We start from the raw sequence: 24,264 nt of genomic DNA, 5'->3' as shown, positions 1-24,264 counted from the left end.
GTGTGGTTTTGATTTGAATTTCCCTGATGGCTAATGATTTTGAGCATTTTTTCATGTATCTGTTAGACATTCATATGTCTTCATTGGAAAAGTGTCGTTCATATCTTCTGCCCCTTTTATGATTTGTTTATTTGTTTCTCGTGTATTGAGTTTGAGACGTTCTTTGTAGATCTTGGATACCAGTCTTTTATCTGTNATCTTGGATACCAGTCTTTTATCTGTAGTATCATTTGCAAATATATTCTCCCATTCCGTGGGCTGCCTGAAGATTACACTGTATGATGCTCCCCCACAAAAAACAAACTAGACATCTGTGGTATTCATTACCATTATTTCTTCAGTACCCAAATTCTTTCCACCTCTGGCCACATGGAACAGCTTCCCATTGAAGCTGTGTGAGGTGGCCACCTGCTGTGATCTGACCAATGAAATGTGGCAGAAGTAGCATGTATCTCTTCTATATGGAAGTATTTCATTGCCAATGCTTGGTGCTCCAGCCTACTTTTTCCCCACTGCAGTGAGTGTAAAAGTATTTATTCATGGAGAGCCCATACTGATGGAAACAGCCTGGAATGCCAAGCCGACACAGGAAAAAATATGAACCGAAGAGTCACCTAGATCCCAGAAGACTTGAAAAGATTAATTTTTGAAAGTTCTTTTTGTGAGACCCTGAGATTTTGGAGTTGCTTATTACTCTAACAGAGTCCAGTGAATCCTGACTGTTACTGTGTCAATGTCAAAGTCACCAGCAATTGACTAGACACTAGCCATGTAAGAAGATCCCTACTATCTCTCACTTTCTCTCTTTTTTAATTCAGAGACTCACTTTATATATTTTTTAAATTTTTTATTAACTTCTTTATTTAAATTCAATTAGTTAACATATAGTGTATCATTAGTTGCAGATGCAGTGTTCAGTAATTCGTCAGTTGCATAGAACACCCAGTGCTCATTCCATCACGTGCCCTCCTTAATTAAGCCCATCACCCAGTTACCCCATCCTCCCACCCATCTCCCCTCCAGCAACCTTCAGTTTGTTTTGTAGAGTTAAGAGTCTCCTATAGTTTGTCTCCCTCTCTGACTTCGTCTTATTTTATTTTTCCCTCCCTTCCCCTATGCTCCTCTGTTTGGTTTCTTAAATTCCACATATGAGTGAAACCATATGATAGTTTTCTTTCTCTGATTGATTTATTTTGCTCAGCATAATACCCTCCGGTTCCATCCACATCGATGTAAATGCTAAGATTTCATCCTTTTTTGGTGGCTGAGTAATATTCCATTGTATATATATACCACATCTTATTTATCCATTCATGTGTTAATGGACATCTGGGCTCTTTCCATAGTTTGGTTATTGTGGACATTGACGCTGTAAACACTGGGGTGCAGGTGCCCCTTCAGATCACAACATTGGTGTCCTTTGGGTAAATATCTAGTAGTGCGATTACTAGGTCGTAAGGTAGCTCTGTTTTTAACTTCTCGAGGAACCTCCATACTGTTTGCCAGAGTGCCAGTCAAGAAATGGGCAGAAGACATGAGCAGACATTTCTCCAAAGAAGACATACAAACGGCCAACAGACACATGAAAAAATGCTCAACATCACTCGGCATCAGGGAAAGACAAATCAAAACCACAAGGAGATACCACCTCACACCAGTCAGAATGGCTAAAATTAACAAGTCAGGAAAAAACAGGTGTTGGCAAGGATGCAGAGAAAGGGGAACCTTCTTACACTGTTGGTGGGAATGCAAGCTGATACAGCCACTCTCTCTCTTATTCCCCCTTCTATCCCTCAATGCTATAGGAGTTTTGCTTTAAAAAGGTAGAAGAAAAGGTCAGGTTTCCCATCAGTGGTGGAGAGGTATCCCCTGATATCTCTCTGAGGGAACTTTGAATCTGATGAGACTGAATATTGGAGTTTTTAAATTATATGACTTTTTTAGAATGACATCTTGTCAATTGCAGTGACGTGGCTGGAGCTAGAGAGTATTATGCTAAGCAAAGTAAGTCAGTCAGAGAAAGACAAACACCAAATGATCATAGGGGGAAAAAAGAGAGACGCAAACCAAGAAACAGACCCTTAACTCTAATAGAGAACAATCTGATGGTTACCAGAGGGGAGGTGGGGGGTGAGGGGGAAATAGATGATGGGGATTAAGGAGGGCACTTGTGATGAGAATCGGGTGATGTATGGAAGTGATGAATCGCTCTATTGTACACCTGAAACTAACATAATACTGTATGTTAACTAACTGGAATTTAATGAAAAACGTAAAAAAATAAAAACACTTATATCTTAATGAATAAATAAATAAATTACATGACTTTTTTAATAACTGGAAGTGACAGGTAACATCAAGATAGTTTAAGATTTTTGTCACCTAATATCGAAGGGATATTGGAAGTAACAGAGTTGAAAGCAATGATGAGAGGAAACAAAGTTCCATAACTGTGAACCCACTAAGATCACACAGATCGAGGCCAGCAAACCAGTTACATCTCCTAAAAACTCAAGGATACACAATGTACAGACGGTATGATTGATAATAACTACCTCTGTGCTGGTCCATTTGAAGATTAGGTGCTTTTGTTTAGTTTTGTTTTGTTTGGGGTTTTTCAGCCATTTCTCTTCCAAAGACCAAATCCTTAGCATTCGTAGCTTTCCCTTTGCTACTTTTTCAAGTATTATAACAATACAGCCCCCAGTGAAGAACTTTCCTGTTGAAACTCCACAGTACCCGGCAGTGCTTCTTACATTGTGCCTACTTAAATAAATATTTGCTTATGGCAGATTTTACCAGAAGACAAGGGAGGCTCAGGATGCAAGCTATCTGTGGAGTTAGACAAATTACAGGCACACATCTCACTTATTACCTATGCTTGACGAACTGAATGTCAATCTTCACTCGGTGTTTTCTGTTTTTCATACTTGGTTCTTGTTCCAGATTTCCTTTTCAGCCCCATCTGTGGGTTTATACTGTCTTCTCTTGATCATGTAATCTTATTTTTATTTGCCAACCTATTTATCTCCTCTCCTAGGATATTTGAGGAAGTATCATCCTCCCCGAGTGTTTGCCCCACACCACTGCCTGCCACCACCATTCCAGAAAAAATCCTCTTGACTCAGTGGCCTCCATGGCCTCAGTATGGAATATCCCTGAACGGGCTTCTTCCCCTTGAGACCTAGCTCAGCTCCCCTGAACTGTCTCTTCTCTATATCTCTGTGTATCTCTTGTCCCTCTCTATCAATCTTCTCAGCTAGAAATTCTACTGCCTGCTCAGATGTGCACATACACACGAGCTCTGGTCCTGTCCCAGCTCAGATTGCTCACAAAATGACATGCGGTTTTAGGGCAATCGTTTACGCATCCCAGAAGATGCTAAAAATCTCTCATTGTAGCTAATCAAAAATTGTATGGAACTTTTCAATTTGCTTAGTCATTTCAGAGTCCAGTAGTTCTATTTATTCACAGAGATTAAAACATCTTCTTGAATCCAGCGTACTCTGAAAAGACTCCAGCTGTAATGTAAGATAAATCTAAACTAAGTATTCACTTCCGAATACCTTGCGATTGTCACTTAACTCTGAATACCCATGTATTTCTACTTTAAAAACCAATTCTGAACAATTTGTAAATATCGTGGTCTCAATGCAGTTTTCAGAGTTACTCATATAGCTTTAATAAGAATTACGGACTTTAAAAAATGGCAAATCTAAACAGTATTATATCTTATTTTTTCATTTGTTTTCCTTCCTTTTTGAAATTCTCTCCCTCCTCTATTTCGGTGACCTGGGTATCTCTTCTCTACATGTGTGGTCACTTTTCAATTTCAGTGGGTTGTTTTTTCTCTATTCATCTCTTAGTTGTTGGTTTCTTTCAAGGCTCCATATTGGAACCTCTTTTCACATTATAAGATTTCATGGGTGATCCATCCACACTTGTGACTATGTTTAGTGTCCTTATACAATGAATCTGATGCTGGAAATCGATATGTAAACAAAATAAAGTCTCTCATTCGGTTCATATTCTAGTTAGTGAAGGTACCAATAAATATACTGATTGGTAGTAAGTGCTATAGAAAATAAAGCAAGTTAAGGGATCAAGGTGCTATTTTACACAGGAGTGTCACTAAAGGCTTTAGCAGGATCATAACATCGGGCTGGGACTTGAATGAAATGACAAAGTGAGCCACGTAAGTATCAGGATATATATTTCTGGCAGAGAGAACAGATTAGTGCAAAGGCCCTGAGGCAAGCACATGCCTGGCAGGTTTGAAGAACATCAAGACTAGTATGGTGGGAGAAGAGTGAGTGAGAAGAGAGTATTAGATAAGACAATGAAGTGGGGCCTTAATCTAGAACCTTATAGGCCATCATTAGGACTTGCATTTTTACTCTGATTGAAATGGGGAGCCATTTTATAATTTTCATCAGGGGCATGGCAGGATATGGTTTATATTCCTTTACACATTTTTTAAAGATTTATTTCTTTATTTGAGAGAGAGAGAGCACGTGTGCTTGAGTGCGGGGAGGGGCAGAAGGAGAAGGAAAGGGAGAGAGTATGTCAAGCAGACTCCCTACTGAGCGCAGAGCCCAATGCGGGGCTCAACACCGTGACCTGGAGATTGTGACCTGAGCCGAAATCAAGAGGCAGACACTTAACTGACTGAGCCACCTAGGCACCCCATTACATTTTTTAAACATAAAAATTTTGTGTATTTAAGGTATAAAACATGATGTCACATACATATACAGAGTGAAATGATCACTACAATCACGCTAATAAACATATCACTTCCTCACATAGTTACCATTTTGTATGTGGTGAAAGTACCTGAAATCCACTCTCTCCGCAAATTTCTGGTATTCGATACAGTTTTATTAACTATAGTTATCATGTTATACATCAGACCTCTAGACTTATTCATCTTACATAACTACAACACTGTACTCTTTGACCAGCATCTCTCCATATCCCTCACCTACCCACCCTTGGCAAACCATTCTTCTCTCTGCTTCTATGTATTCAACTTTTAAGATTTCACGTGTAAGTGAGGTCATGCAGTTTTGTTTTTTCTTTCTGCACATGACTTATTTCGTCATGCCGAACGTCCTCCAGTTTCATCAATATGGCTTATGCTTTAAGAGTCACAGTGACTAATTCGTAATAGCCCATGGTAGGGGTTCAAGGCTAGAAGTAGAAAGACCAGTTGGGAAGCTGTTGCTACAATCCAGGCAGGAAACGGGGATGATTTGCCCTAGGTTGGTAGCAGGGAAGTAGGGAAAAATTAGAAGGTTGAGAACGGATTTCAAATTTTGAGCTGACAGGATTGTTGTATATTTATTTGTTTGGATAAAGGTAGGGGCTCAAAGATGATTATTTTTTTGACTTGGCCAACTAGTTAAGTCTATATCTGTATCCAGACCTCTAGATCCACATAAACGTGTATCCACTACCCACTGAATAACTTCCGCTAGCTTTTTGAATCTCAGATTCAAAAATAAACTCATCTTCCCATAAGTCACTCCTTCTTTGAATAAATTGCATGTCCATCCACCCAAATGGCCATATACCTTCTTCCTCGCCCTCTCCCAATCTAATTATTCCGCAAGTCTTACTGAGAAGATAGAATATCTTCTATCTGTCCATTTCTCTCCACTCTCATTCCCTTTGCTGCCTTATTTCAAGCCCTCAACCGTTGCCTGGAATATTGCAGTATTTCCATAAGGGATATTGCCGCCACTATCAGTCTCAGCCCTTTCTAGTGGACTCACAACACCCAGGAGAGTGCCTAATAAAAAGTCAGCAGTTGACTCTGTTGAATTGAATTTATATATGAACTCCTAGATGATGATAAATTATATATGTCAACTGGGGTGGACCGTGGTACCCAGATATTTGGTCAAACATTAGTCTAGATGTGGTTGTGGGGGTGTTTTTCAGATGAGATTAATATTTAAATAAGTGGACTTTGGGTAAGTGGATTACCTTCCATAGCGTGAGTGGGCGAGTGAGCCTCATCGAAAAGATAAGCCTTAACAGCAAAAAGACTGCCATCCCCTGAGAAAGAGAGAATTCTGCCAGCAGGCTGCCTTTGGACTTGAGCTGTACCATCAACTCTTTCTTGAGTCTATAGCTTGCCAGACCACCCTGCAGATTCTGTCTTGCCAGCCTCCGCAGTTGTATGAAGTCACTGTGTGTGTGTGTGCGTGTGTGTGTGTGTGCGTGTGTGTGCAGGAGCCAATAGGAGATTATATATATATATATTCTGTTTCTCTGAAAAAACCTGACTAATACAGCCCATGCATCAGGGCATACAATTTCAGTGACAGATCTAATAATATTTCATCCTACAGGCTGACGTTATTTAAAAGTAGTTATAATAATCTCTTACCCTGGGACATAGCCAGTTGAAATTCAATTTGGAAACAGAAATTAAAGGAACCACACAATTTGTCAGCACTTCATAACACCGATTAGCAAGACACTTGCTCAGATTAGCAAGTCCCTTTCCTGAGCCTACTTCTCATCGCCCCCCACACACACTCCCAGTAGGGTCAATTAACCCCCACCCGTTTGCTGACTCTGAAGCAAAAGGAATATATGACCTTAGATACATATCTTGGCAATGAAGCATCAAGCCAGCTCGAGCACTACCAATATTTTAAAAGTGTACCCTGCTTCTAGTAAATTCAGTTTTTGCCTTAGTACATGACATCAAGCTCTCCCTCTATGGTCCAATTCTTGCATTTGGGTCACGGTTTTGATTTTCAAGAGTCTTTGCATCATAAATTTCTCTCTCTCTCTCTCTCTTTTTTTTTTTTTAGTGTTTTTGCCCCCAGATACTAGAGTTCTAACCTTGAGTCATTTTTGCCTTCAGTCAGTCTCTTCTGAGACTGTGGGTGTCTTACCTGCAATCTATCGCCTGATGTCTGTCTATGAGCTCCTTGGTACCAGGTCTCCCTGAGTCTGCACTTCTTTACCTTATATGCCCTAGCCTTGTGGATTTACCTACTCCCAGTGTTCTCTATGTCCTTCTGTGCCTTTTGCCCATCTTACCACTTGCTGATTGTACCTCAGTTCTGACAGGTAATATCATCGCGGCAGTTCAAGGAGCTGTCACCAGCTGCGTGACAACGCCAACGCTATTAGGTGGAATTTGTTTGAGAGGTTAGGCAATTTTGTCAGGGGTGAGAGAGAGAAATTAATACATGTGACCCAGATAATAATGTTTTCAAATATATTTTATATATTAATATGAATGTATCGAATTTACCTCACCATCACTGAAGAAAATAAGCTGAAGAGAAGTGCTTCATGGAGTTGAAAACCCAGAGACTCAACCTCCAAAAAATAAATGAGTGAGGACAATAAGGCAAAATAGCTGATTTTACAAACGTGCTATACGGTGGATGCACCAGACGGCACAGCGTCAAGAAAATAGGAAGATGAAACTACAGATCTGGTAAGTTGTGGCGCATAAGGCTGTATTAAAACTATTGAAGATTATGTAGAATAAGGACAATGAAAGAGACTGAAGGAGATGCTCAACGTTGGAAAGCTTTCTGCCAATGGACTCTGGGAAACAAACTGAGGGCTTCAGAGGGGAGGGGGTGGGGGGATGGGCTAGCCCAGTGAAGGATAGTAAGGAGAGCACGTATTGCATGGAGCACTGGGTGTTATATGTACTGTATGGTGACTAACATAATGATAAAAAACAAACAAATAAATAAATAAATAAATAAATAAATAAATAAATAAATAAAGTTGGAAAGCTTTAAATGGGCCATTGAGAATTTGCGTCCCAGCGACCAAATTTTTCTTCTCTTAATATTTAAATGTCCTTTCACGGAACAACTTTAAACCTCATCTTCCCTAGAGAAACAACATAGTACTGGTGATTTAGAAGACTAATCTTTAAACGTTTTTGACTATACTCCTTGATCAGTTTATGACTTTTTTTTTGTTTTTTTTAAAAGATTTTATTTATTTATTTAACACACATAGAGACAGCCAGCAAGAGAGGGAACACAAGCAGGGGGAGTGGGAGAGGAAGAAGCAGGCTCATAGCGGAGGAGCCTGATGTGGGGCTCGATCCCATAACGCCAGGATCATGCCCTGAGCCGAAGGCAGACGCTTAACCACTGTGCCACCCAGGCGCCCCTATGACGTTTTTTTAAAAGTAATCTCTACCCTTTTTTAAAGTAATCTCTACCCCCAAGGTGGGGCTTGAACTCACGACCCTGAAATCCAGAGTCGTTTACTCTACCGACTGAGCCAGCGGGCACCCCTACAATCCTAAAGCGGTTTTTAAAAATGTGCAATTAATATATGTATTCATATTTATAAGTTGCAGGCATAATATTAAGAAATTTCAAAAGAGGCTTATAAATAGGTATGATTAAGTTTAGAGAAATGTTATCAAATATCATATAGAGGCTTAATGATTTTAAACATTGCTGAAATATTTGTAGGGATTTATGTTAATGTTCAAAGTGGGTAGTTTTTAAGGTTTTGCTAATCAGTATAGTTTCATACTATCGATAGTTCAGAGCTCAAGACACACTATGCATTTAGAGTGGGATTCATTCATTGCTGATGATAGTGGATGTACACCTGCATTTCACATAGATTCCAGAAAAATTTAAAAATACATCTTGGCCACCTTCCATCCAGATCTGTTTGTACCATCATTTTTACTCTGTTTATGAGTGGTTAAAACAGATACTAGAACTGTCAGCCCCATCTTTTCTTGTTGGTTTGTGCTTACATTTTACTATCACCTATAGCCAAAGTATTCTTAAATAAATAAACAACTAGCCCATTGAAAACTGCATAATGGGGGAGCCTGGGTAGCTCAGTCGTTTAAGTGTCTGCCTTCGGCTCAGGTCATGAGCCCACGGTGCTGAGATCAAGCCCCACATCTGGGTCTGGCTCCCTGCTGGGGGGGGAGGGGGTGTCAGCTTCTCCCTCTGCCGCCCCCCCCACATGCACTCATGCGCGTTCACTCTCTCTCTCAAATAAATAAATAAAATCTTTAAAAAAAAGAAAACTGCATAATGTAATCCACAAATGCACTAAAAGGAGCACACAGAAATTGGAACACGTGGCAATATGCCAAAAGCAGCAGGGCATTACCACCTTCTCCTTCGCAGAGGTAAATGCCCAGGTCTCCCTGAGACAGGTCATGTACTCACTGTAGTATTTGACCATCTGACACGCGGGTCTGGTGAGGGTGCCTGTGTCAATCTATAATACTAAATATTGGTACCCATTAGGTTTTTCAGTTTTACTTACATATATAATTTATTATTAATTTCCCAAACCCAGGTGGTCTTCTTGCACACTTGCTAGTGTGCATGTATCCACCTTTTTTTTAAAGTTTATTTTTTCAGTAATCTCTGCACCCAACATGGGGCTTGAACTCACAACCCTGAGATCAAGACTTGCATGCTCCTCCAACTGAGCCAGCCAGGCGCCCCATGCATGAATCCACTTTTAAGATCGTGACTTTGGAGCATGGATTTATTCTGGCAGATCTGGGTTTCTATCTCAGGTCCACCACTTACCAGCTATGTGACTTCAGGCAGACACAACCTCACTAAGTCTCATTTTTCTCATCTACAGAAGGAAGATGGGACAATGTTTATTTCACAGGGTTGTGAGAATTCAATGAGATGATGGGTGTAGAACAATTGTGATCAAACTCAGCATGCAATTAATACACAGCATATTTTGTTCATTATTAGCAGGGTTATTTTTCTAGGCTCAGAGTCTTCCCTTCACTGAGAAGGGAAGGGAAATGCCTCATAGATAATAGAATTGTCGCAGAGGACAGCCTTTCAGGATGAGACTCTCTCCAAAATTGGCCATGCTTAAGGAATCAGAGAGCTCGCAGGGAATAAATCCATTGGTTCCTGGAGAGAATATTTTCATTACTATTAACTTTCCGGGATACCATACATTTCTCTGGCCTGTTTCTCTGCTTCTCAGAGAGGTAAGTTTATACCTACTTGCTTAATCTTACCCTTCATCTCTGCTCTCTATTTGAAACCAAAGTTTTAAAGATTTGGCAAGGGTTAAGACACTAAGTAAATGAATTTCAGTCATTTTTTCCTATAAATCAATTATAATTGATTACGCATTTTTTCTTGATAAACTTTCGAATTGTGCTGCTCAGTAACACACACCATCGATGCAACTTGTGTTGCCCTCACAATCTGATTTTTGAAAGAATTTTTTTTAAAGATTTGTGTTTATTTATTTGTCAGAGAGAGAGAGAACTCAAGCAGGGGGAGGGACAGGCAGAGGGAGAAGCAGACTCCCTGCTGAGCAAGGAGCCCAACGCGGGACTCATCCCAGGACCCTGTGATCCTGATCCAAGCCAAAGGCAGATGCCTAACCGACTGAGCCACCCAGGCGTCCCTCACAATCTAACTTTGATTTATTTATTTTTTTAAAGATTTTATTTATTTGACACAGAGAGAGAGACAGGCAGCGAAAGAGGGAACACAAGCAGGGGGAGTAGGAGAGGAAAGAAGCAGGATCCCAGCAGAGGAGCCTGATGCGGGGCTCGATCCCAGGACTCCGGGATTGCACCCTGAGCCAAAGGCAGACACCTAACCGACTGAGCCACGCAGGCGTCCCTCACAATCTAACTTTTAAGTGCTAATATTTCTGTTGCCTCTTCATGACTTTCCCCAGTGCATTTCAGCAAAAATAACCCGAATGGAGGAAACACAACCCTTGTTTTACACAAGACTTACATTAAAGTGTCCTGCCATCCTACAGTTTATTATTGTCAAGTACTGTGTATACTGGTTTTGTATTGCTGATGATTCGTTGGGATTTAGTCAGACAAAAGAGTGAACATCTTGCTCTCATGAATTGTTAAATTCATTCTAAAAAAGTGTGAATTTGATCACGAGAGGCTATTCAGTTCATTTCTCCCCTTTCAAACACCTACCTTACAAATCAGGCTTGCTCCTTCTGTTCCGGTTTCATCTCAGGGAGGGTCCTTGATGCTGATGTTTACCCCCAATCCTGCCTCAGGTCTCACTCGGTCATGCTCCAAAGTTGGGGGGGCTTTTGACACAAAAGTAACAAAAAAGAAAGAAAAGATCAGAAACATTTTACGTTTTAGGGAAAACATCTCTTTGAGAGAGCTAACCATTCAGGAAGCACTAACCTGTTCCCTGGCTTCCAGCTCAGAAAATAATTTGCCTACACTGGTTGAATATTCTTACCTCATGTTATTAACACAAACGAAGTCTGTCAATTAGCGATATCTTTGGATTAACAAGATTTCACTTTAAATAATTTAAACATCGGTGCCAGCAAAGAGGGATTATGAGCCATCCATGCATGAAGAGGGATTTAAAGCAGGTTGTTTGCTTCTTGACACTGGGGTAGAAGATGAATTATCTGGAAGAAAAGCATGACAATTTGATTACAGGCAAATAAAACAGAGAATTTTGGATCTGGCAGCATTTTAAGAAGCAGGTCAGGCCTGCTTGGCATCCCATGGTAGGGGGCAGGGGGTGCATTTAAGGCAGACTGAGGGCATTTAGTTTTATGTGGCTCCCAGGACACTGGTATGTGTCCCAAATCAAAGACCAACCTTGCTTGTCTTAGGAATTTATCTTGAACTGACCATTTGCCTTGGGAAAAGGGTGAAAAATAAGAGATCCGTGACCCTTTATTTCATGATCCAAAACCAGGACCTAAGACTGAGTTTAACATTACATTCTGGGCTTGGAGGTTGACCTGGATACTCGTTCCGTAAATGGTCTTTAAAGGAAAATGTATTACAGATGCTAAGCAACCAGCTTACAAAGGAACGTTGGAGCCCACCCGTTTTCTTACATTGAGGACGACCTCAATTCCTGTGTCATGGTCCTCTCCGGGAAGATATAAATGAGCTCCTTGCTGGTATTCTAAAGGTGAATATTTAAGATGATCTTCCCCATTAAGAAACTGTACTGAAGCCATTAAAGTCAAAATTGTTCTCTATTCTGCCTCCTGAGATTTTCCAAGAGGTATATGCAGAGTGGTCGAATATTCTTTGCAAATGTTCGGTCCAATTTGTCTCACATTGTTAGTCGCCTTGTTCTCCCTTCTAATGAATTGTAACCTGAGAGGCTGGGAGATTGAATCTGTCCCCATTCTGGGGACAAGCTAAGAAAGCCTGCCGAGAGCTGCCAGTACTGTGTATCATTTTGATGTTTGAGGTAAAATATCAAAATAAATTGGCTCCCCAAAGAAAGATATCAAATGCATGCTAAAAAACTCTTGCCGTCTGCCATTCCCATCCAACTCCCAGCAACACTGCAATAAAAGTGACTGATTTGTATTCCCTTGTATCATCTTGCGTGTTCTCCCTCTCCACCCAGCCCATCTGGTGGCTTTCTGCAGACAGTACCCTGCACGGTTACTGTGAATGGAGCATGGCCTGCTGGGGAAGAAAATCAATGATCAGTTTTTTTCTCTTTCTGTTGGGGCAGGCGTGCTCCACTCCACTGAAGAAAACTTCCAGTAGATTATGTTGTAGCTTTCATTGAAATTAAGCTTTTTATAAGACTTAACCTATAGGGGCGCCTGGGTGGCTCAGTCGATGAAGGATCTGCCTTCAGCTCAGGTCATGATCCCAGGGTCCTGGGATCGAGCCCCACATCAGGTTCCCTGCTCAGCAGAGAGCCTACCCGACCCTCTCTCTCTGCCCCTCTCCCTGCTGGTGTGCCCTTTCTTTCTCTCTCTCTATCAAAGAAAATAAACAAAATCTTAAAACAAAACAAAAAAAAGCCTTAAGTTATAATGCCTCTGTTTTCCTTCTTCAGTTCTCTCCTCATTCCCATTGCTCCTTTTCGTCCTTCTTGTATGCTCCCGGGCAATATCTCTTCAATATTTTAGGCACTTTCTTTATTTCTTTTGGTCTAGAAATACTAAACAACATGTTAACATTTTACCGCAAACCTCTTTTTCCTCCTTTTCAGTAATAAGTACAAGCAATTCTGCCCCACCCTGCTTGTATACACCAAGTTTTGTTGGTTTCGATGCTGTGGGTAGTAAAGTTGTAATGACCCAAAGCACATTATGCCAATGGAGTCTTACATCATGTTTTCAATGGCAATTCTCTTAGTTTAGGACAAGAATAGGTGTTCCACCAGCTTGGTTTATGAAATTCCAACTCTCTGTCAGTCTACACCTATGGACTTTGATTAGGGGCTGGATTTAAAGAGATAGCTCCACCCAGAGCGTTTCAGCAGAAGGGAGAAAGGGAATGACTGGGAAACTGGGAGATGGTCTTGATTATTTTTCAGCGGGAAGCTTTCTGTTTCACAGCTAAATGTTTTGATCCCAGTCTGAACAGCTGCTCTCTCATTTGGCTTTAAAGAGAAAGGAATCTATGCTTAATGGGTATGATTTTTTTCCTTTGAAGATGATGAAGTTCTAGAACTAGACAGAGGTGATGCTTGTACAACAGCGCGAATGTACTAAATACCGTTGAAATATACACTTTGAAATGGTGAATTTCATGTTCCATATATTTTGCGACAATAAAAAAGGAAAGAATCTGGGGGGGAAGAACAGGACAAAAATTACAAAGAAGACCAAGTCCCCCTTAGTGACCCTCAACTGCCCTTTTCCTACTCATCTGCCAGCCTCTAGCCCTCATTTCCCTCAGTGTATGATAATGCTTGCCCTGCCCTGTCTATACGGAGACACTTTTTTCCATTTCTTTCTGGTCTGCCGTTCTGACTCAGTGCTGTATGTTGCTTGGATCAGATCTACATTGTCTCCTCAACCTTGCCAGCAATCTCATAAATGCTCATTCTGTTTACAACGTAGGAACATACCCACCTTTTGGATGCCAATGTTTCTACTGAAATGGCTCTGTCTTTCGCAGAAAGCGATCAGTGTGGAACACAATAGTGGAAACCAGGAAGATTGTGGCATAGCGTGCTCTTGGTGAAGAAGTGTGGGGTTTGGAATCAAAGGAATCAACCCTATGACTTAGCATATGCCGTGGTAAAAGTGAATTATCATGAGCTTCAATATTTTGTCTATAAAAATGGGATTAAGACCTGTCGCAGAAAGGAGTTGTGACATTTAAAGATGACTACGTTTAAAATGGTGTTACATACGAGACACATTCGATAAATATGAGCTCCCTCTCCTGTTTTGTCTAACTCTGTCACTAATTGAATACAGGATCATTCCCGAGTTCTTGAACCTTTTTAACTTCCGTTTCCTCTGAGTAAAACAAAGGAGAAGGACAATGGTTTAACAGTAAGACAGAAGAGGGGTAGATTTTGAACAACACCAAAAAGCTGCACCTCTCTAAAATTCCTCTGGGCTATTTTCATTTTAGGTCATTCAGGACTCAGTAGTGTGCACACCCTTCACCTTCTCATTTCATGAAGACTGGGTCTGTTATGTAATCCTGTTTTATTTTATAGAAATGGCAACTGGCCATTTCCAAAATTCACACAGAATCATATGCTATGATCTTGAATTATAGAAGCAAATCTATTGAGCACGTGCTTGTCTTACAAGGAGCAAACACCCAGAAAGATAGAACTTCTTTTATTTGTTTTTTTATAGATTTTTTTAAAACATTAATGTATTTATTTGAGAGAGAGAGAGCGCGCGCGCGAACGTGTGCATGAGTGGGGGAGGGGCAGAAGGAGAAACTCTCAAGCCAACTCCCCACTGAGTGCAGAGCTCAATCCCATGACCCATAAGCTCATGACCAGAGCCAAAACCAAGAGTCTGACGCTTAACCAACTGAGCCACCCAGACGCCCCAGAAAGATAGAGCTTCTAAAATATTTTGAATTTTTCTTGTTCAAGTCAGCCTACATACCATCATCTTAGGGAGTCTTTCATCAAACTGCTCAATTTTTGTTTTTGTTACTCTAGGTTGACAGAAAATGCACAATTTCACCACTATGTATTTTGAAGTTCTTGGAATAAAAATATATGTGAGTTAACACTGAATGTCTTTTTTGTAAATATTTTTGTGCCAGCAATATGTACTGGTTGTTTCTAATATGTTACTCAAAAATTCCTTCTTTTGTCTACTCAATCACTCACATGGAAAAATTGATCCAACAAAAAAATGTATGATTTGCCAAACATTGTGCTTCTTCTCATGGACTTTGTGGTCTCATAGGGCACATAGATATTAACATGCCTTATAAATTAATAAAAAATTACACTCTAAGATATGCCACAAGTAAAGGTCCATGGTGCTACGAAACTGTCTAATATGGTAATGAACCTAAAGCCATAGGTGTCAGGGAAGGGTTATTATTAGGTTATCTTTTCATGATGCCACACAGATGCCTTCACTTAATGTTTATATTCTAAGTTGGATAATGGTACTGCTGTTCATTCAGTCACCTACACTTGAGTTTCACAATCACCATTGATCCAGCCTTCTTCTTAGACTTCGGCTACCTTCAGTCAATCACCATTGCCTATCCTTCTGGGCAGTATCTCACCCCTCGTAGCTTCTCTTTCCATTTGTAGTGTTGCTCCCCACAATCATGAGCTGTTGCCCCTTAGTTGGACGACCAGTAGCACAGTGGTCAGTGTAAATAGGCCTGCTTCCCCCCTTCTCGCTCTTCCAATCTTTTCTATCACTGAGGCCAGAAGAATCTTTATAAAATTGCCTCAGTGTCTACCTTAGCAACCTGACCCTAACTGGGTGATTGTGATGTGTGCAGTGGTTGAAAATCACTGCCTCAACGCACCTTTTTAGCCCTATTTCCCTCTGCTTGCCTACACATACACAGGACCACAGCGATTTCTTAAATACCATCTGCCTTTTCTGTTTCTTCGTACAGACTCTACTGTTCCTTCTGCGTAGAATGGCCTCTCCTCCTTGCTTGTCTGCCAATGACAATCTTTGTGGTTGTTGTTTTTTAAGATTTTATTTATTTATTTGAGAGAGAGAAAGAGGGAGGGAGAGAGAGAGAGAGAGACAGAATGAGCAGGGTGGAGGGGCAAAAGGAGAGGGAGAAGCAGACTCCGCACTGAGCAGGGAGCCCAATGTGGGGCTCGATCCCAAGACCCTGGGCTCATAACTTGAGCCAAAAGCAGACATTTCATCAACTGAGCCACCCAGGCGCTCCTACAATCCTTGTTTTTGAAGATTTCATTCCAGAGCCACTTCCTCCATTGGGCATTCAAAATTCATAGCTGAATTTAAGTAAATAATCTGCTAAAAGATAGTTTTGTTACTATTTTTAGAATTGTATGGCTTTTTGTTCAACATTTTATTTCAACAGATTTTCTTATCAATTTGTAGACTTTCATTATTTATTTATTTAAAGCTTGACTCCTCTGAGTGTAATTTTAGTATACTCTCTACTGAATTCTTACAATATAATTTGGAATAAAATTCAAGGGACAATAATAGCAGTAGGATTCCAAGTCCAATGTACTATAGGCTGATCTTAAAATAGAGTCCAGAATAATGGTCCCCATTATCAGCTTTAGGACTGAAAGAGACCAAGAAATAAATAAGATGTAATGGGAAGGGAAAAAAAGTCTAGTTCATTTTATAAATAAAGCAAAACATAAGAACTAGCATCTTAAAACATACAGAAAATTCAGTAATAATCACAGGCAGGAATATTCTTTCAATTGAAATGACTGCAATTTTGTCGACATAGTTTTTCTCCAAAGTCAAAGACGCCCATATTTTATTTTATTTTTTTTAAAGATTTTATTTTTATTTATTCGACAGAGAGAGAGACAGCCAGCGAGAGAGGGAACACAAGCAGGGGGAGTGGGAGAGGAAGAAGCAGCTTCCCAGTGCAGGAGCCTGATGTGGGGCTCGATCCCATAACGCCAGGATCACGCCCTGAGCCGAAGGCAGACGCTTAACTGCTGTGCCTCCCAGGCGCCCCAAGACGCCCATATTTTAAACCACTTTTCACATTCAGCCTCTTCTCCAGTAGTTACAGGGCTCCATTAATGGGGAGACAAGGGGACAACATTTCCTTTCAAACTTATTATGTGACTTGGGTCAGGGGTTTCACCATATCTTCACTGGGTCCAGCTGATTGTCTCCTCTCCAGGGCAGGCTCTGAAGCAAAACTACTGAACTATGTCCAATGTGTAGAATTTAACGTGTCTAGGGGCGCCTGGGTGGCACAGCGGTTAAGCGTCTGCCTTCGGCTCAGGGCGTGATCCCGGCGTTATGGGATCGAGTCCCACATCAGGCTCCTCTGCTATGAGCCTGCTTCTTCCTCTCCCACTCCCCCTGCTTGTTGTCCCTCTCTCGCTGGCTGTCTCTATCTCTGTCAAATAAATAAATAAAATCTTTTAAAAAAAAAGAATTTAACGTGTCTAAAGCAGGATCCTATATATTGCAGAGACGATGCTTTCCAAACCATAGACATGGTGGGCTCACCGTCATCCTAGTCCTAACTGAAGATTGCATGGGACAGCTTCAGTTCCGTCTCAGACCTAATTCACCATCTTTTGATGAGCTAATTATCCATAATGGGTCTCTTTTCACTTCTGGCCATTACTTGCCCTGGTCATCCTGGCCAGTTTCTCACTGCATTTGCTCGCTCCTTCGATTTCTCTAAACTGCTAGTGTGTTTGATAATGTGGAGATGAACAACCTCAGCAATTACCAGGCATAACTGTAACTACATGAGGTCCACACAGGGAAAATAAGCGATCTAAACTTGAGGAATGATACAAAGCAGATCATAGGTTATTTCAATCAGACAGATACACATGCTATGTGACGTTTGTTCATTATACCGACGTGATACAAGGCATGTAGTCAAACATGCCCTATACTAGTCTGAAAACACAATCCCTAAAAGCCATAAAGTTTCGTTGTAGTATTTGTAGTTAAGCATCCATTTGTATGTTCTTATGTTTGAGGTTGTGTCAGAAAGGGCTCTTTTTCTCTGTGAGAATGCTAAAACGAACACATCTCCTAGTAAATGATCATGAAGGCAAGTAGAAAAGCCTGCCAAACATACGCTCATACTGTTGCACGGAAACAGTGTTATTTGAAATACATTAGAACACTGGCCTCTTCAACTACAAAAAGTAATGTATATAGTATTTTTATCAATGTGGCAAACTGACCTAACACCAAACTCTGCTCTAAGGACATATAAATACTGAATAAAATATAGCTATTTTATAAAAGATTTTTATTTATCTATTTGAGAGAGAGCACAAGTAGGAGAAAGGGGCAGACGGAGAGAGAGAAGCAGGCTCCCCGCTGAGCAAGGAGACCAACATGGGGGTTGAACCCAGGACCGTGGGATCACGACCTGAACCAAAAGCAGACACTTAACTGACTGAGCTACCCAGGTGCCTTATAGCTATTTTAATAATCATGATGAATCTTGAGAGAAAATTTCCCAGCTGAGAGAAGTCTAAAAAGAACTCAAGCTCTTGGCTCCTCCCTGTTCAATAGACAGCCCCATTTTCTGATGCAGTGCCAGCCATGTCCCCAAGACACCCTGGTGAAAGCCAGAGTAAACAGATTTGGCTGATTTGGGCTTTTAACTCTGGCAAAATGGATATTGTCACCATCAATGACCCCTTCATTGACCTCAACTATGTGGCCTACATGTTCGAGTATGATTCCACCCACAGCAAATTCAATGGCACAGTCAAGGCTGAGAATGGGAAACTTGTCATCAATGAAAAGCCCATCTCCATCTTCCAGGAGTGAGATCCCACCAACATCAAATGGAGTGATGCTGGTGCTGAATATGTTGTGGAGTCCACTGGGGTCTTCACCACCATGGACAAGACTGGGGCTCACTTGAAGGGTGGGGCCACAATGTTCATCATCTCTGCTCTTTCTGCTGATTCCCCCATGTTTGTGAGGGACGTGAACCATGGGAAGTATGACGACTCCTTCAAGATTGTCAGCAATGCCTCCTGAACCAACTGCTTGGCCCCTCTGATCAAGGTCATCCATAACAACTTTAGCATCATGGGCTATAGTCCATGCCATCACTGCCATACAGAAGACTGTGAATGGCCCTTCTGGGAGGCTGTGTCATGATATCTGAGGGGCCTCCCAGGGCATCATCCCTGCTTCTACTGGTGCTGCCAAGGCTTCAGGCAGGGTCGTTGCTGAGGTGAATGGGAAGCTTACTGGCATGGCCTTCCGTGTCCCCACCCCCAAAGTGTCAGTCATGGATCCGACCTGCTGCGTGGAGAAAGCTGCCAAATAAGATGACATCAAGAAGGTGGTGAAGCAGGTATTAGAGGGCCCCCATCACGGACATCCTGGGCCACACTGAGGACCAGGTTGTCTCCTGCAGCTGTAACAGGGACACCCACTCTTCCACTTTCATTGTTGGGGCTGGCATTGCCTTCAATGACCACTTTGTCAAGCACATTTCCTGGTATGACAATGAACTTGGCTACATTAACCAGGTGGTGGACCTTACGGTCTACATGGCCTCCAAGGAGTAAGAGCCCCCTGGACCACCAGGTGCAGCAAGAGCAAGAGGAAGAGAGAGGCCCTTAGCTGCCAGAGAGTCCTTGCCTCAACTCCTCTCCCAACACACTGAGAATCTCCTGACCTTTACACAGCTTGCACCCCAGCCTCCCTGAAGAAGGGGAGGGACTTGGGGAGCCCTACCTTGTCATGTACCATCAACGAACCATACTGTGTCCAGCCAAAAAAAAGAACTCAAAACCAGAATGATAAGTAAGTTAGTAGTATTATGGTGATGTAAGGGACCTCTGAATGACATATCTAACAAGCGTTCCAAAAGAAGAAGACAGGAAGTAGGGAAAAACAGTGGTGAAAAGAGGGAGAATTTAAGGAAGACATGAATAATCCGATCGAAGGAGCGAAGCTCCAACGGAGATAAAACAAAGTGGTATGTGGAAAGAAGGTAGGAAAACTGTAGAATAGCAAATGCAAAGAAAAGTTTACAAATCATCCGAGGAAGTATATATTCCCCTAACAAAATGGCAACCATACAGACAATAGATCTCGTATCAACAGCACCGGCCAGAAGACAGTGGACATCCATCATCCAACAGCTGAGGGAAAATAACTGCCCATCTAAGGCTGCTAAATATTCAAGAGTGAATGTGAAAAAAGATATTTTCAGACAAACAATGAGTTTACCACTCACGAATGCTTACTGAAGGTGGGACTAAAGATCATCCTAAAATGAGAAAAAGGCTGAACCTTGAAGGAAGGAATGGAAATGTGAAAGGGCAGTGGTGAACAAAGAAGTGGACACCTATGTGAGGAAAGCTTGTGAGTCATCACTTGTCAAAAGTATACTTTAAACTTGCCTGAAGTTGAAAAACAAGTTGGGGGCTCCACTTCCAGGAAGACAGAGATGGATTTTCCCCATTCCCCCTGCTAAGTACAATTGAAAATGCTGGACATTATATATAAAACAAACATATAAAGACTCTGGAAGGCGGAAAAGCAAGCAAGTCAATTATGGACTTTGGGGACCAAGGAATGATACACTGGTGAGTTCCCAAACAGAAGGATAGATACATGATAGAGAAACATAGAAATAGATACATCTCCATCCCGTGAATATGAAGCAGACAAAAAAGCTTCAGTGAGACTTACTGTCTCTAGCCGAAGAACCAGGAACGGGGAGCTTAATAAGACAAAAACCTTTTAGACAACAACCAGTCTACCGCACTCAGACACCACGGAAGAAACTGTAACCTGACTCCCACCCATGAGAGCAAAGGCCGAAGGGGAAACCTAGACACTCACTCTCACAAAGCTGTAACAAGGTTCTCCAACACCACTGATTAGGTGGTTCAGAGAAAGCCATATTAAAAGCAGGGACTTTTATCCCCACTGCCTGTTAATGAATCCCACCTCCATGGTGTCAGAGGGCACCCCCCCCCATGTGGGGAGACAGAGCTTATGCTCCACCCACCATCAAGGAGGCTTTGTGCTCCCTCCCTGCTGGAGTTGTGTAAGAGGAGGCCTTGTGGAGAGTCAGGACTTTTACCATTTTGTAAAGGAAATGAAGTGACCCCACCCCATGGTGTCAGTGGAAACCACATGGCTGCAAGTTCAATCCTATCCAACAGAAATGAGTGCACCCCACTCCAGTGCCGGTGTCAGTGGAAACCAAGCTGGGAACCTTTCCTTTTACCCCACCTTACAGTAATAAGGCAGCACTTCCTCTTCCCCTGCCAGAGTAGTGTCCGAAAAAAGAGAAAGTCAACACAAAACATACCAAGATTTCAATAAGATCCAGAGCCTCATAAGATAATATGAAAATCCCCAGCTTTCAATAGAAAATCCTTCATCATACTAAGCATTAGAATGATCTCAAACAGAATGAGAAAAGAAAATCATTAGACGCCAAGGTCGAGATGAAAGAGATGTTAGAATTATCTAAAAGGAAAAAAAATGGCACCCCATAAATGTATACCCAGCAAAAGTACCCTTCAGGAATAAAGAGAAAATAAGGCATTCTCAGATGAAAGAAAAATGAAGAGAATTCATTGCCAGAAACATGGTCTAAAAGAATGGCCAAAAGAAGTTCTCTAAACAAAAGGGAAATGATAAAAGAAAGAACCTTGAAGCATCAAGAAAGAAGAAAGAACATGGCAAGCAAAAATATGGGTAAATACAATAAGTGTTTCTCTGTCTGAGTTTTCTAAATTATATTTGCTGGTTTTAAAAAAGTATATAACACTGGTGTGGTTTTAAATGTATGCAGAAGAAATATTTAGGACAACTATATTATAAAAGGGGGAGGGAAATGAGGCATAAAAGGAGGTAAGAGCTCTACACTTCGCTCCGAATAGTAAAATAAGGACACCAGTAGAAACCTCAATTGAGGGACGTTCTACAAAATATCACACTGTCTACCGGAGCCTAAGGCTAAATGTATCATGATTTCTGGATGAGATCCTGAAATAGAAAAAGGACATTAGATTTCAAAAAACTGAGGAATCTGAATAAAGTACAGACTTCAGTTTAAAATAATGTACAAATGTTAGTTCATTAATTGTGGCAGATTGACCATACTAATGTTCATAATAGAGGTCAGAATATATGAAAACTCCATCTACTATCTTTGCAGTTTCTCTGTAAATGTAGAGCTATTCTAAAATTAAAAGTTTCCTCTAAAAATTGCTACACCATAAAAAAAAGTTATGCTCAAGGACTAATTTCATTCAGACCATGTTCTCTGAATACAATGTGGTAATAGAACAATAGGAAAGAGACTATAAATATCTAAAATGATTATGGAGATTAGGGGCTCCTGGATGGCTCAGTCAGTCAAGCGTCCAACTCCTGATTTTGGCTCAGGTCACGGTCTCGGAGTCCTGGGATGGAGCCCGGCACTGTGCTCTGTGCTCAGCAGGGAGCCTGCTTGAGGATTCTCTCCTTCTCCCTCTGTCCCTCCCCCCACTCGTTCTCTCTCTCTCTCTCTCTAAAATAAATATATAAATCTTTTAAAAAATAAAATAAAATGATTATAGAGATCATAAAAATAAGTAAGAACCATGATGAAAGCACAAAATATTTAAAAATCAGATTTGTAAAAATAAAAAAAAGAATTTAATTCTTTTCTAAATAGATGATTCAAACAAATCATAAGGAAAATGATTATATAACTATAACTGAATAATCACAAAAATAATACATATAGGAACTTACTATACAGTTATTAAAACAGTGTGATATTGGCAAAATAAGGCAATTAGGCTAATGAAATGGAATGAAGCCAAATGTATGTGCATACATTTGTATGTATGTGAAAATTTAGCATATAACAGAGATGACATTAGAATTAGTTAGGAGAGCACAACCTTTTCAATAAATGGCATTGGATCAATTGAGGATATATATATGAAGAAAAATAAAATTGGATCCCTACATCACATAATAATAAAAATCAATTCCAGATGGTTTTAAAGACCTAATGTGAAATAAAACTTTTAGACAAAATATAGGAGACTGTCTTTATGATTTGGAAATGTCAAAGGCTTTTTAACACAGAAACCCAAAGCTCAAACGACAAGTAAGAGATGAAAGTTTGAGTATGTAATAATTTAAATTTTTCTGTATCCCAAAAGACAAGGTTAAAATAGAAGATATGACTGGGAGAAGACATTTCCAATACTTATAAACCAAAAACACATTGGAGATCAAGAATCCATAAAGAGCTTTTTTTTAAAAGCAGTTAAAAGCTGGTCAAAGAATATGGACAAGCAATTCACAGAGGATAAATATGAATAGTCAATAAACATATGAAAGGATGTTCAATCTCAATAATAATCAAAGAAATATAAATTTAAATAAATATCTTTCACACCCAACAAATTGATGAAACTTTAAATCTGGCAGTGCAAATTTAGGCAAGGATATAGAAAAACAGGTTTTCTCAAATGCTGTGCAGTTGGAGTCCAGTTGTTAAAACAATTTTGGAAAGAACTTTATTTACATAATGGAATTCTACTCAACAGTAAAATAAATGAACAAGGACAATACAGATAGCTCTCAAAACAAAACGAATGATAAAACAAGTTGCAAAAGAATTCATATATAATAGTAAAATGCTTATAAATTTCAAAAACTCGCATGACCAATATCCAACTTAAAAATAAAATAACCAGTTATTGAATCTGTAAAAATGAGTTTTTTTGGAAATAACATGAATTGCTGTCCCAGACATGCAAATTAAGGCAAATCATAGTCAAGTTCAAAAAACTAAGGAGCAGAGCATGCTTTTATAGAGGAAAGGAGGAAGTTGAGAAGGGTTATTTTGAACAAAAGCTCACTGGAGGAGATGGAAAGTTCAGGGTAGGGGTGGTTTCTCATTGGCTAGGTTGTTGCTAAGCAAGGAGAAAAATCATTCTTCCTGCTGGGTATGGAAAGAGAGCTGTGAGGAGTGGGAGTGAGAAACCTTCCTTCATGGCTCCCCAACTACATTGTTTTAATGATTTTTTATTATATTATGTTAGTCACCATGCAGTACATCCCTGGTTTCCGATGTAAAGTTCAATGCTTCATTAGTTGCGTATAACACCCAGTGCACCATGCAATACGTGCCCTCCTTACTACCCATCACCGGTCTATCCCATTCCCCCACCCCCTCCCCTCTGAGGCCCTCAGTTTGTTTCTCATATTGCATAGTCTCTCATGTTTCATTCCCCCTTCTGATAACCCCCTTTCGTTATCCCTTTCTTCCCCTACCAATCTTCCTAGTTCTTATGTTCCATAGATGAGAGAAATCATATGATAATT

At 40.6% G+C, this 24,264-nt stretch overlaps 1 pseudogene; it reads left to right on the top strand.

Moving 5' to 3' along the window:
• LOC109489116 overlaps positions 1-19,478 on the top strand; it is a 108,016-nt pseudogene extending 88,538 nt beyond the window's left edge.
• The last annotated feature ends 4,786 nt before the right edge of the window (positions 19,479-24,264 follow it).

This window comes from Ailuropoda melanoleuca, chromosome X (genome assembly GCF_002007445.2).
Source record: "Ailuropoda melanoleuca isolate Jingjing chromosome X, ASM200744v2, whole genome shotgun sequence".
Lineage (NCBI taxonomy): Eukaryota > Metazoa > Chordata > Mammalia > Carnivora > Ursidae > Ailuropoda > Ailuropoda melanoleuca.
The sequence above is the reverse complement of the archived record's forward strand: the minus strand, read 5'-3'. Positions and strand labels throughout refer to the sequence as shown.